A 12,470-nucleotide genomic window follows, 5' to 3' on the forward strand; every position below is an offset into this window, starting at 1 on the left:
TGGTGCTGCTGCACACGGATCAGAATGCTGTATGACACCGCCACGCTACACCTGTAGCCTGTTGTTTTCTAGGTGGTGAATCATCAGTATCCTCCCTCTACAGTACTGTGAGAAGAAGAAATATTCTGCCTTGGGAAACAGCTCTTACACTGGCGGTCAGTAGCCTGCCTACTCTTCAATCTGCTTGCCACCTCAAGCGATGGCCTCCGTAATCAACCTGACGTGAAAAGATACGAAGTGAATGCAGCTCCCTTTCTTATGTGGTCACGGGTGTCACCATACCTGCTCCTAGTTAGATGACAGCACTCAAGGTACGCTGACAGAATCAAATGAAAATGAAGGCAGTTGCTTTACAACACCAATGACCTGTACCAGCATTTGTACAATAAGACTTTGGAAGCAAGCGAGAGAAGTTTGCCTGAACAGTAGGATGTTGTGCACGATGGCAATATTTGAGATTTCTGATGCCATTCTCTACCCATGCTGGAACATGATGGGTGGAAATCAGAATATAGAGGAAGTCCACACAATTAGGTGGCCTTAACCATAATAAGCTTTTAATTCTGAAAAATTCACATTTCTGACTCGCATAGTAAATACTAAGGAATTCTTGCTTTCTACACAACAACAGATGGAAGTAATCCAGTAGCAGGCTGAGCATGGCAATTAAGACTACATCAAATGGAAGGGCTTTGCTCAGCTGCCTTCTCAGAATACTGCACCTGACAGACCACCTATCTTTAGCACGTTCCAGAAGCCACCTGCAGAGTATTACTCAACAACCCACGAGTACAGAACCACACAGATTCTTTAAGTCTTACCACATAATACTACTTTAATAAGCAGATGCAAAACCTTTCACAAGTGCAGATGAATGACCCGTTTTTAGGGTTGCAACTAGGGCTAACGTCAGTCTACTTCTGTAATGCCTTTTGATGCATTGATATGACGTCTGGCTTTCGAGCACAAGTAAGACACCCTAAAAATCCGGGTTTTTTTTTTTTGTTTTGAAAACTAGAAGTGGGCCCAAGAGGCAGGTTGTGCCCGCCTGCGGGGCCCGGGGCCGCATACCCCCACCGAGGGTCCTGCAGCTCTCCGCCTGCACCCGCCGGGACGTGAAGCGCTGGGAGGGAGCGGCGGCGGAGGGGGACGCTGCCCAAGGATAGAGCCTTCGGCAGCGGGAGCAAGCACCGAGCGGGCCCCCGGCCGCAGCGGGCTCCTCCCGCCGCAGCCTCTCTACGCGGGTGCCCCGAAGGCGAACGGCCCCCCCGGGGCTCTCCGGCACCGCGCCACACGCACCTGCGTCTAGCGGCTTGCTCCCAAAAGCTGCGGGCCCTTTAACGGCAGCCTGCCGGTGCGCAGCGCTCCTGTCGGCGCTCAGGCCAGGCACTGAGGCTGCCCCTACCCGGCGGGTGCAGCGGCCCCTCCATGACCGTGACCGCGACCGCTACCGCCCGTACCCGCCTCATTCAGACGCGGCACCACCCACCGCGCAGGCGCACCGCGCCGGCTCTTAAAACTCACTGCGCCATCGCCGCCGGAAAACCCCTCCCCGGGGAGGGAGGGAGCGGCCGCCAGGGGCGCGGCGGCAGGAGGCGGGGAGCGCCGGTGGCCGCAGGTCGGCTCCCGTCCGGCGGGGACTGGCGAAGCTCTCGTTCCCCTCGCCCCGTCTCTGTCCCGCCACCGGCTGCGCCGCAGCCGGGCCGCCGCCATTTCCAGAAAGTTCCAGCGGCCGCGGCCAAGAAGAGCGCCGCTGCTCTGGCGCCTGCGCACTGCTCGCGCCCTCCCGTCGCCACCCTCTTCTCTCACACCCCCTCCGCCCCTGTCACCCCGCGAGCCCGTTATTCCCCGCCGCCTGCCTGCGGGGGGCGAGGCGAGGCGCTCCGCCCGCACCGCAGCGAGGAGCCCGGCGGGGCGGGGGGACGCGGCCCTGCCCGTCTCCCTCGGGACGGGGAGCGGAGCGGTGCGGTAACGCTGTTCCCCCCCCCCGCCCTCAACCGCCGCCCGGGCGCTGTAACGTTCGCGGCAGCCCCCGCCCGCCCGGCCGCCTCCCGTGCCCCGTCTGCGGGCCACGTGGGCGGGGCGCGGCCAATGGGAGCTCCGCCGAGCTCTGCTCCGGCAGCGGCGCTGGGGGGGGGGGTGGCGGAAGGGGGAGGGGAGCGGCAGCGCAGGGCGAAAGGGAGGGAGGGAGGGAGGGAGGCAGGGCTGTTTTCAAACCCGACAGCTACGGCGGCCGGAGCCGGGCCGGAGCCTCAGCCCCTGGGCACCGGCGGCGGGCGGCACCCGCTCCCCTGTCGGACCCCCGCGGCCGCGCCGCCACGGAGAGAGGAGGAGGAGGAGGAGGAGGACGCGTCCCGCCGCCGGCTCCCGGGAGAAGGTAAGGACCGGAGCGCACCTCCCCACCCCTTCCCGGTGCCCGGCGGGGACCCCCGATCCCGCTCGCCGCCGCCGTGCCCGCGGGGTGCCGTCCCCCTGTCTCTGAAGGGCGAGCAGCGGGGCGTCCGGGGAGCCCTCGCCCGCTGCCCACCTCGGGGGGTGTAACCGCCGCCCTGCCCTGCCCTGCCCTCCCGGGCAGCGGGCACCGCGCCTCCCCCGCCCAGCCCGGCGGGGCGGCGGGCGCGGCCCCGCGCTTGCCCTGCGCGGGGTGCACGGCGGTGGCGGGCAGCCGCTCTCCGCTGTCAGCCTGTCAGCGCCGCGGCGGGAGCCATGGCCGCCGCTGTCACCGTCTGGCGGCCGCGCCTCTCGCCCGCCGAGCCCAGCCTCTGCCCCGCCGTCCGGTGGGGGGCCCGCTTCTGGCCGGGGGGCGGCGGTTGCAGGGGGTCGGGGCGGCCGTTCCCGCGGGAGGCAGGGCCGGGGCTGTGGGGAGGGAGGGAGGGAGGCGGCGGCGGGAGCTGCACGGGCGGCCGGGGCGCGGGTGCCGAGCGCGGCATGGCGGTGTACACATACACACACATACACACACACACACCCGGACGCACACGCACACACACACACCCGCCCCGCCTCCCTTTCGGGAATTTCTGCAGCTCCCTGCAGCCTCGGGAGTTGCTCCGGCGATTTCGGCCGTGCCGCCCCGGCGGGGTAACCTGCCCGCGTCAGATCGAGAGCTGGGGCCAGCGGGCGAGGCGTTTCTGGCGTCTTCCGTTAAGCGCTAAAGGGTGCCCGGTTGTTTTGCAGAATAATACGTTCAGCTGGCTGGGCTGCCGGTACGAGGCAGCCGCCGCTGAGGTGGAGCACGGTAACTCGCACAGCACAGGTGACACCAGGCAACAAAGGAAGGATGAGAAATGAGAGAACGCCAGGCTCAGTTGCACAGTTCTTCATGCTAGTTCTAGCCTAACTCTCTAGGTACCATTGCTAATATTTTTTTTTTTTTTTGAGGGCTGGGTAACTGATAAGAAATATAAGGATTTTTTTTTTTTTAAATTTAAACTCCCATATAAAATGAGCAGTTTAACATCAGTATTATCAGCTAGAGGTCTTGTGGAAATTGCCTGGATGCTGTCGCTGTGTTCTGTGCCTTTCTTCTGCAGGCCATGTGATGCGGAGGAAAATCTGAATTTTATACCTCTGAATTACAAGATAGTTTATGGGATAAAACACCGCTTTAATGAAGACAAGCGAGTAAGTTTTGATGCTTGTAGGAACAAAAAGCTATCAGACAGATGTGGAACAGTCCAAATATACTCATGTTCCAGGAAAGAAATGTTTAATCTTGGAACGCTAGGAAAGGGTGAGATCATCATGTCTATAAGAAATCATTACCTTTTATTAAAATAATTCAGTGTTATTGACATGTCATGATTTGGAGGTGGGGGTCACTTCTACTCTCTAGTTTTGAAGCAGCAAGGGTTTGGGTGTCTTTCAGTATGCAAGTTGATGGCAGCTTGGTTGTTCTCACATCTAGGTTACTCTAGGTCCTCAATCTAGGTTATTCTAGGGACATGGTGAGCTACCCACAGGTGCTGCGCAGCTGCGAAGAGCTAAGCATCCTGTGCTTTCTTTCCTTCTTCCGCTATAATCTTCTGCTGTAGCTCAGTGGGTAAGAGTCCCCAGAGTGACAGATCTTCAGAATAATGTGAGACATCAGGGCATTTCAGCTGTTCTTATTATTCAAGGCTTGTGTAGATGTTGGGTGACACTCGCTTTTCTTCATTCTTTAGATGGAAACTCTCAGCTAACCTTGTAACTTGATGAGCTGGGGTCCTTAACCTCACCCTGTGTGAATTCAGTAGGTTTCTGTGCAAGCTTGAGAAACTGTCTGTTCAAATAAAATTGCAGGGTTTGAGGTATAGCAGAATACTTCATTGGGAAGGTAATGGTAAACCCATTGACTATCTGTGTCTGTCTACCCCCCTTTAATACTTCTACTTTCCTGTATATGTCTTGTAAGCTAAAATGTCAAGGAATTGCCATTGTTTTTCTCAGCACCCAGAGGACTATGGTGGCATTCTTGTGGTGATGTCGGGTTTTTTGGTGTACGGTATGGGAGTCCCTTTTTTGATTTCCTGGCTTTTCTCTAGTAATCACTGAGTACAGACAGATGATCAGAGAGCCTTTGGTTCTTTCACAAAGATGATAGCTCAGTCTTTCAGGTATATTTCTGCCTTTCCATTGCCATCTCTTTGTGTGTTCTTCTGCCACCCGGAGGATTATTCAAAATTATTTATGAACTCCAAATACTACAGACAGCAAAGCTTAGGACAGATGTTGTATAAGAAAGCGAGCTCTGTGCAACAAACTTAAGTTCATTTACGGTTTCTTCCAGCAGGCTTGCACAATAGGTAACATCTTTGAGGAAAAGGTTTTTTAATAAGCAGGCTGAATGAGTGCTTGCATGAAGCTTCAATGTTTGGCATTAGTTACAGGGGGTAGTACTATGTTACCACTTACTTTAGGATTAAAAGCACAAACTGAAAATTGAATACCTGTGTTTATTAAATTAGAGGTCATCAATCATAGTCTCAAGCAGCAGCTTCTTTGCACCATTAGGTGTGTGTTAAAATTGCTACAAAACCCATAAACTGTTGCAGCTTTAACCTAACTAGATGGAAAAGTCCTGGATATCCTTTTAGCGGAAGTATTGACACCTAGAAATGGCTGAGCTAGAACTTCTTCCACAATATTGGGCGTACAGATATATGAAAATGAATTCTGTTTGTTGAACTGATTTACCATGTTTAGACGATCTTAGGCTGATGAAATTGTCTGGAAGACTAGTGTAGTTGGGAAAATCTGGGAAAAATTATTGATCACCAAATATGTAATGATTAACCTGCTACCACACGGTTAATATGCACACTCAGAACAACTTACTTTTGACAAATTTGATCTTATCTTATGAAGAGGTGGGCTGGACATGAATGTTTGGTGTTTCTTCTCTTCCATGTTCTATTGCAGATGGAGCAGTATAAATGTTGATTGGTCATTTAGTCTCCAGATCAGACTATATTTTTTTTAACTACATCATTAGACTCTACTTAGACTCTAGCGACAGATGGTATGAAATAAATATTAGCACAAACTCTATCTTGCATTTTGTGCTATGACACTGAATAGTTTTATTAACAGAATAACAGAAGTCAGAGCCGTGCTAACATCTTTAGGTTTTTTCCTACCAGTTCATTATTATTCCAGAACCTAGAGAAGTCTTAGAAAGTTCCTCCGTAAGCTTATGGAGCCATACTTTGTACCTTACCTATGCAGTTGAGGACCTTTATTGCCACCTTGCATAAAACCTAAATATTTATTAAAGAGAGACTTGAGGCCCTTGAGAGTATGACTTTGCCTTGGCTTATTTTGGGTTATCTCCCTGGATCTGACAAAGCATCCTTATATCTTTAGCAAGCAACAAATGAATAAACTCTCCTCGGTTTCATAGCTGCTACTCAGAGTCCTCTAGGTAGTGATAATTTCACAGGAGGATTGATTTCACACTGGTTAAGCTAAGAAAAGCCATTAGCAGTGTTAGAGACACAATTATGATCTATATTAGAGGCAAAAAGTGAAAATGCAAGCTGACGAGGAAGACTTGAGATATTTTCTTCCCTGCCCCTGTCATGTGCTTTCTACTTGCCAGTAGCCTGGTGGAGATGAAGAGTATTGGAACGACTTTCTTCTTGTTCTATGTCTTGCATTCATGAGGCTGGAAAACATCAGAGGTAGAAAGCACTTTTTTCCCCTCTCTGAGCTTCAGAATGTATTAAATGCAACAGAAACCAAATAACACTTTGCATTTCCAGGAGTATTGTTGTGGTAGAAATCTTAGAAAGTTCCATCGTTTCATGGCAGCAGAAATGAGCTTACTTATGTGAAGACATTGCCTATAGTTTCCCTTTTCTTTCAAAGCCTTTTGTATTAGTCCTACTTAATAGGTGCCTGGCTTTTCAAACCATTCAAGCTCTGATAGATGGATAGCTTCCTTAGCCAGTTCGTGGAAATACCTTCCTCTTGTTTATACGTGCTTCAAGATTGTGCGCAACAAAGAGCGCTAACTGAGAGAAATGGGCTTTCTGTGGTGCTCTACATCACTACTAACCTGAGTTCTTACTACTAGTTTACTGATAAAGGAAAAATGGAAAGATCATTTAGTGATACTCTCTTTGTAGAGTGAGCAATGCTAATCCATTTGTCTTCTGACTTCAAGAAGGGACAGGTGTCTTGACAACCATATTACCTTTTTTAAATAAATAAAAAAAAAAAAGTCTTTTGTCTTGAAAATAACTGGTTCTTTGCTTTCCAGTCCCTTTGATTCTCCAGGTGACATAGTAAAACATTAATGAAGGTTAATTGCAGTACTCACTGTAGTTTTACAGCTCTAAATAGTTATACTTGTATGCAAACAGTATTCTGGTTATTCTCTGTTTCTACTCCATCTGTTACCTCACTGTCTCTTTTCCCCCAAAGAAAAAATACTTCTGTAAAGGAACTGCCGTATGATTTTGTTCTGTTACTTTTGTGATATGTGGTGATGGCCAAGAGGTGGCAATAAAGACTGTTGAATATTTTGCGTGTCTTCACAATTTAGCCAGGACAAAAACCTCAGTTATCCAGTTCGGGACCTGTAAGTAAGCCTAGTCAGAGTCAGAAGCTTGCTTTTTTTTCCCCCTGCATAGTGTTTTAGGTCTTACTCATGAACGGTAGCACTCAAGCACACTGTTTTACCTGTGGTGAATCCTGCTAAAGTTGAAGGACTGTGAGTAGGTGTTGGCAGTCCATCTGCTTTTAGCCTATGAAGGGCCTTTGCGTGTTTTTAGGTCATGTTCCTTCTGGCAGTGCTCTAGATAAGTTGTGGGTTTTCTTGGTTTTGAGTTGGCAAATTATCGTTAGCTTATGAAGATTTAAACGGAAATTACTGAGTTTCTAGTAATAATGTGTAGAGTAGATTTGAAAGCTCTTGTCTTGGAAATCTTTAGAAGGCTTCCAGAGGGGGACGTAGATCCCTGTAGAAGGAATTTAAACTTAATTGGCAATAGGCTTGCTTATCTTAAGTCTGGCAAAGTACTGATAGAAAAGCTTTAAAGTTTTTCTTTGGTAGGCGCTGTGGTGATGGAATAGTCTTTCTTAGCTGACAAATATCTACTTAGTTACACCTTTAAGGGATAACCAGGAGATCAAAACTGAAGCTTAGAACTCCATTTCTCCATTTAGTTTAATGGGAGTATCATATTATGCTAAACATCTGTGCAGGTGCTTCCTTTGAACCCATAGCTCATCCTAAAAAAGGCTCAAGAGGAAGCACCTGTGAACATACAAGTTTTTTAGACTTGTAGATTAAAAGGGAGGACTAATGGATTTTGCAATAAGTGTCTTTGACTCCTGAGAGCCAGAGTTCTTGGGCAAGCATGACTCTTTCTTGATCCTATAAAGAGGAAACCTATTCTGGGAAAGAAAAGAATCTCCTTTATTTTGAGAGGCTCTCCAGAATAAAGAGAGATCCCTTCAGGCACTCTGGAGGCTTAGGTATGTCTGATTCTCAGAGTAAAGAGCTGAGGTTGTTTTTCCATGTAAATGTTTACTTTGACAGCTAGGTATGTCCCTCAGTAGGAGTATGATGTTTGTAGTCTATGCAGCTGTCTTAATGATACGATTTAACTTGAATATGACATCAGTACTCACAAGCTACACAGGCTCTTCTAGCCACCTGTATAAGTCTTTGTTGGAATAAATGCTGTCCTGACTACATAGCATAAGCTGCTGGAGAATATAGAAGACTTAAACTTTTCATATGCTGAACGTATCAGCAGGAGGAGAGAACTGCCAGTAGACATGCTGCTGCTGAGGTAAAGAACATCTGCATTTTTAATGCATGGAACAGAATCATAGACTAATTGAGATTAGAAGGCACCTCTGGAGGTCATCTAGTCCAGCCCCCTGCTCAGAGCAGGGTCAGCTAGAGCAGACTGCTTATAGGCATGACCAGTTGAACCTGGAATTCACCCCAGTAGTGTGAGTAAAATGTTACGGAGTTCTAATATTAGTTTGTCTGCTGGGATTCCATGCTGAACCTGTTGCTGAAGGCTCGATAAATTGTAAAACTGTCAAACCTTTTTTTTCTTTCAAATGTGGAATCGAAATGTTTTTCAACTGTTGTAGGTAATGTGTTTTTCCTGACTAATCTCATTTTTAATAGTCAAAGGATGCATTCTTCTTGTACTGCCTGCGTGTGGTAGTCTTGTAAAGCTGTGGTGCATTTTGCTAAGTTCTGCTATACAGATTCTTAATGAAGTTTTTTTGGTTTGGTTTTGTTTTGGTTTTTTAAATTTAAATGACTAATTAACTGGTTACATAAAGAAGACTTCTTTGCACTTCATCTTACTTATTAAAAATGGAGTTTCTGATATTTATTTCTTTTTAAGAAAGAAAAGACACATACATGAATGTCTTTTCTACGTTGTTTGTACTGGAATTCAGTTGAAGAAAGTCTCTTCCAGTGCCTGCAACTCACAGTAGGCTTGTGAGTGAGAAACTGAAAGTGAAACGACCTTATTTTCTACTGCTAAAGGAGAAATATGAAAAGTAGCTAAAGCATAAATATTAATAAGAGCATTTCTTCAGAAATTGCCACTTGAATATTGATAACATCTGAAAAGAAACTTATGATATTTTTGATCTTGCGGAATTCCTTTCAAGAAGAGAAACAATTATTTATTCAACCAATTGTATTTGTACTCTCATCATTCTGTTTGTTTCTTTCTAGTGCTTCCTTGCAGAACAGCCAGCCATATGTAAAAACAATAATGCTAGTATCTTCCATGACAAGACAAAGGGTTAATCTGAGAGTAGAGAAATGCACTTGAGAATAAGACAATACTGACAAACATCCTTCAGATTCATCTTGAATTCTGGCACTGGTTCCTTACTGGCCCACATGGAGAAATGGTGTATGTGGTTCAGAAGGAATGATGCCCCTTGTCACTCTGGGAGCCATTCCTGACCAACTGAAATGGGAGTCAATGCCTGACATCTGGAAGGCAGGCTTATCACCGTTTTGGGGAGAGGGAATGCTTTTTTTGTTTGTTTCTCTTTGTTGTTGATGCCAGGAGTTAACCCTATTCTTAAACATACGTTTCCTACATCTTGTCCCTCCCAATTTGGGGCCACAGATGTGTACCTATACACATAAAAAGAAGCTTCAACACAAATCTCTTAGAATCAGGGAGGATTTTCTGCTTTTAAATAATTCCTAACCATTCTCTGATAAAAATGTCATCTGGTTTATGTTATACAAGTTCCACAAACTTTCAGCTTTGGTATTTTAAGCTGTTTCATTTAAAATTAGTTTTGTCATAAAATATTAATTTAAATGCTTTGAATGCAGCACTTTTCTTGGGTATTAAGAGGAAATTATATGAGAAAATAGAGAAATAGTGGTGATAGAATGATCTGCCCCTTTTTTTTTTTAACATCAAGATAGTACTGGCTTATTGATGAAGATTCTGCCATTCTTGAACAATCTGGTATGCTGTTATGCTATCAAATGTCTACTGTTTTATGTTTTTCTAGAAAAACTAGTATTTTTCCAATCCTGTTGTGAAAATTATTAATTACTTAAGACTATGATTTTGCAAGTTCATTTGTAACATATGTATCCAGTCCACACGCTTCAGTATTAAGCAAGCCCACAGCCCTTCAAGTGCTTATCTGAAATAATGGATAATTCTGTAATCTTAAGTTGGTAGGACTTCTGTTCTGAAAGTTTATCCTGAATACAACTATCTGTACAATTGAGGTGTAAATCAGAGAGTACCTATTGTAAAGACAGTCCCTTGGCCCTGCGTATTTCTTTTACTAAACAACTAACATTTAGGGTTTCAGGCTTGAGAAGCTATTTCTGTTCAAAAATAAAAGTGAAGAAATCGTAGTATTTGATCTTTTTGTTTCTTCAGGTACCTTCTCATTCAGTGCTTCCCTGTTTCAGCTGTCTATTTATATTGACTCTTCTTTTGGGATCCCTGTTGCAAAGCAACATCTTCCCCACTTGCCTGTTTTCAGGGTTGTAGCACCCTGTCAGTTTAGGCCATGTTTGTCAACATTGTTTTTCACCCTGAACAATATTACGTAAACAAATTAATTCCCATAGCTTTTTTTTTTTTTTTTTTAAAGTCAGGAAGGAGTTCAGTGTCTTAGAAGATGTTTAAGAGTCAACTGCGAAAGAATTCATCCCCTCCCCACTTCTTTTGTTCCATGTCTTTTCTCAACGCCTTACAGGGTCTTTGGAGGCAGTCTCTTGGTGTCTTCTTTTGCATGGGGCTTGATGCAGATGGGTTTACCAATGTTTTGGGTTCATGAATCTAACTGATTCTTAGAGGAGTGTCCTGTACTTTGAAAATGACACCTTTTTGGATACTAGGACTTTAGTGTACCACTGTGAGGTGTTAAAGTAGAAGTAGAGCTAGCACACTCATTTTCTTTAGTTCTTCCATGTTCAGTTATCTATGTGGAAGAACATTAAAGGTCATGTATAGCTAGCTGGGATCCTTTTGTTTCTTTTCCTCTGTCATGTTCTGTTAATAATTTTTAGCTCTTACATGCCAAGCAAGACTAGATTGTTTGGCATAGCACCTGCAAGGATCTTTTTACAAAATGTTAGTTTTTATGGTTTTTCAGTGGCAAGACATAAACAGTAATTAATTCCATATGAGTGTAGAAGTCTGATATCAACAAACTGCTTCTATTTTTTCATAATCTTGATGCACGGAGTGACATTTGCAGTGGGAGGATCTCAGAATCTATTTGAGATTAGAAACTTTAGAGAAAGTAAAGGAAGGAAATGAGAGTGTGTTGCAAAAGAAGTGAAGCAAGTTCTTCTTGTTTGTATTTGAACACTGTCTTGCTGTGTACTACAGTGTCACTGACCTTTGTGTTCTGCTGTGTCAGAAATGCTGTCTGCCATATATTAGAGTAGCACTGCTCATTTGCCCTTCTCCAGGTAGAAGAATGGGATCATGAGTTGATGGGTTTTGGTTAGGACTCCACTTTAAATAATGAACAGGATGGATCTCTGGGGATAAACTGCAATTGTGCAGTCCAGGACACTGCTCCAAGAGGAGTCCTAGTGCAGAAGTTGAAATAGGTCCTCTAACTTAGGAGGAGGTTGCAGGAAGAGAAAAGAGGGTCCCATGTTGGAGAAAGTTGAGTACTGACCCTGAAAATTACCAGTTTTCAGTCTGTTTTGGAATTTGTGTAAGATACGGACTTTTTATAAGCATTTGCCAAGTGTTTTCCTCACTTGTGGATAACTGCTTTGAGACTCTTTTACCTTTTTCTTTCTGCAGTGGTAGGGAAGAGGAGTTACTTGCAGAAGCTGAAACTGAAGTCACTAGTAGCTATGGTCTCACCAAGTATAAAGTACTATATGATGTGAAATAATCTGAAAAATAAGGTCCATAATGTATTATAGGTATGGCAAATTGGTCAAACTCTTGACCTCATTATTTCTGTGAACTTAAGTCGCCATCTGTAAAATGAAGGAAATAATGAATTCTCATCTTCCACCAATATTGCGAAAACAAATTAATGTCTGTGAAAGGAGGGAGAGCCTAATCCTTCTTAATCCCAGTTTTGATTGATGGATAGTAAGTTCTGTGGTGTTGTCCAGGATAGGTCCTCCTTTTCATTTAGGATGTTTTTTTAAAATGAAAAAAAGTGTTGTAGACGTTTCCTTCTCTTTAAGAAGGTGGAAATTGAGGCAAGCTTGAAATAGCAGGGAATCATGGTATGAGTGATAAATAGATTCTCTTTCTCTGGAAGCAAGTGAAGCCACTTGCTAGGTGTGTTTCTGGTCAGTGGTTCCTCAGAACTTCACCGGGTTGTCAAAAATTTTCACACAGCAATAAAGGAAAGTTTCTTCAATTGCTGTGAGAGTTTACCTTTGCCAGTAGTAAGAATGATCACAGAAAGTTGAAGCCCACTTTTTGTCTTGAGTGCTACTTAAACATTTCAGCAGGAGCATTAAGGGCTAAACTAAC

At 45.3% G+C, this 12,470-nt stretch overlaps 1 protein-coding gene and 1 long non-coding RNA gene across 8 annotated transcripts in view; one reads left to right on the forward strand and one right to left on the reverse strand.

Annotated features, from left to right (window-relative positions):
* Positions 1-2,124, reverse strand: part of LOC148057387 (uncharacterized) — a 40,992-nt gene extending 38,868 nt beyond the window's left edge. The window contains exon 1 of the long non-coding RNA XR_015704607.1: positions 1,300-2,124. This is a non-coding gene — a long non-coding RNA (uncharacterized LOC148057387). The remainder of the gene's footprint in view (positions 1-1,299) is intronic.
* A 91-nt stretch (positions 2,125-2,215) lies between these two features.
* Positions 2,216-12,470, forward strand: part of ANKRD12 (ankyrin repeat domain 12) — a 68,243-nt gene continuing 57,988 nt past the window's right edge. For 4 of the 7 annotated variants that reach the window (XR_015704595.1, XM_087756565.1, XM_087756535.1 and 1 more), the window contains exons 1-3: positions 2,217-2,377; positions 3,178-3,348; positions 3,534-3,624. The gene's annotated coding sequence lies outside the window, so the exon portion shown is untranslated. Of the gene's footprint in view, positions 2,378-3,177; positions 3,349-3,533; positions 3,625-12,470 lie in introns of all 7 variants that reach the window. The other 3 variants (XR_015704596.1, XM_087756546.1, XM_087756554.1) reach the window with 3 other exon arrangements.

This window comes from Nipponia nippon, unplaced genomic scaffold, assembly GCF_047370975.1.
Source record: "Nipponia nippon isolate SJK-2023a ecotype South Korea unplaced genomic scaffold, ASM4737097v1 scaffold_1, whole genome shotgun sequence".
Taxonomy (NCBI): domain Eukaryota; kingdom Metazoa; phylum Chordata; class Aves; order Pelecaniformes; family Threskiornithidae; genus Nipponia; species Nipponia nippon.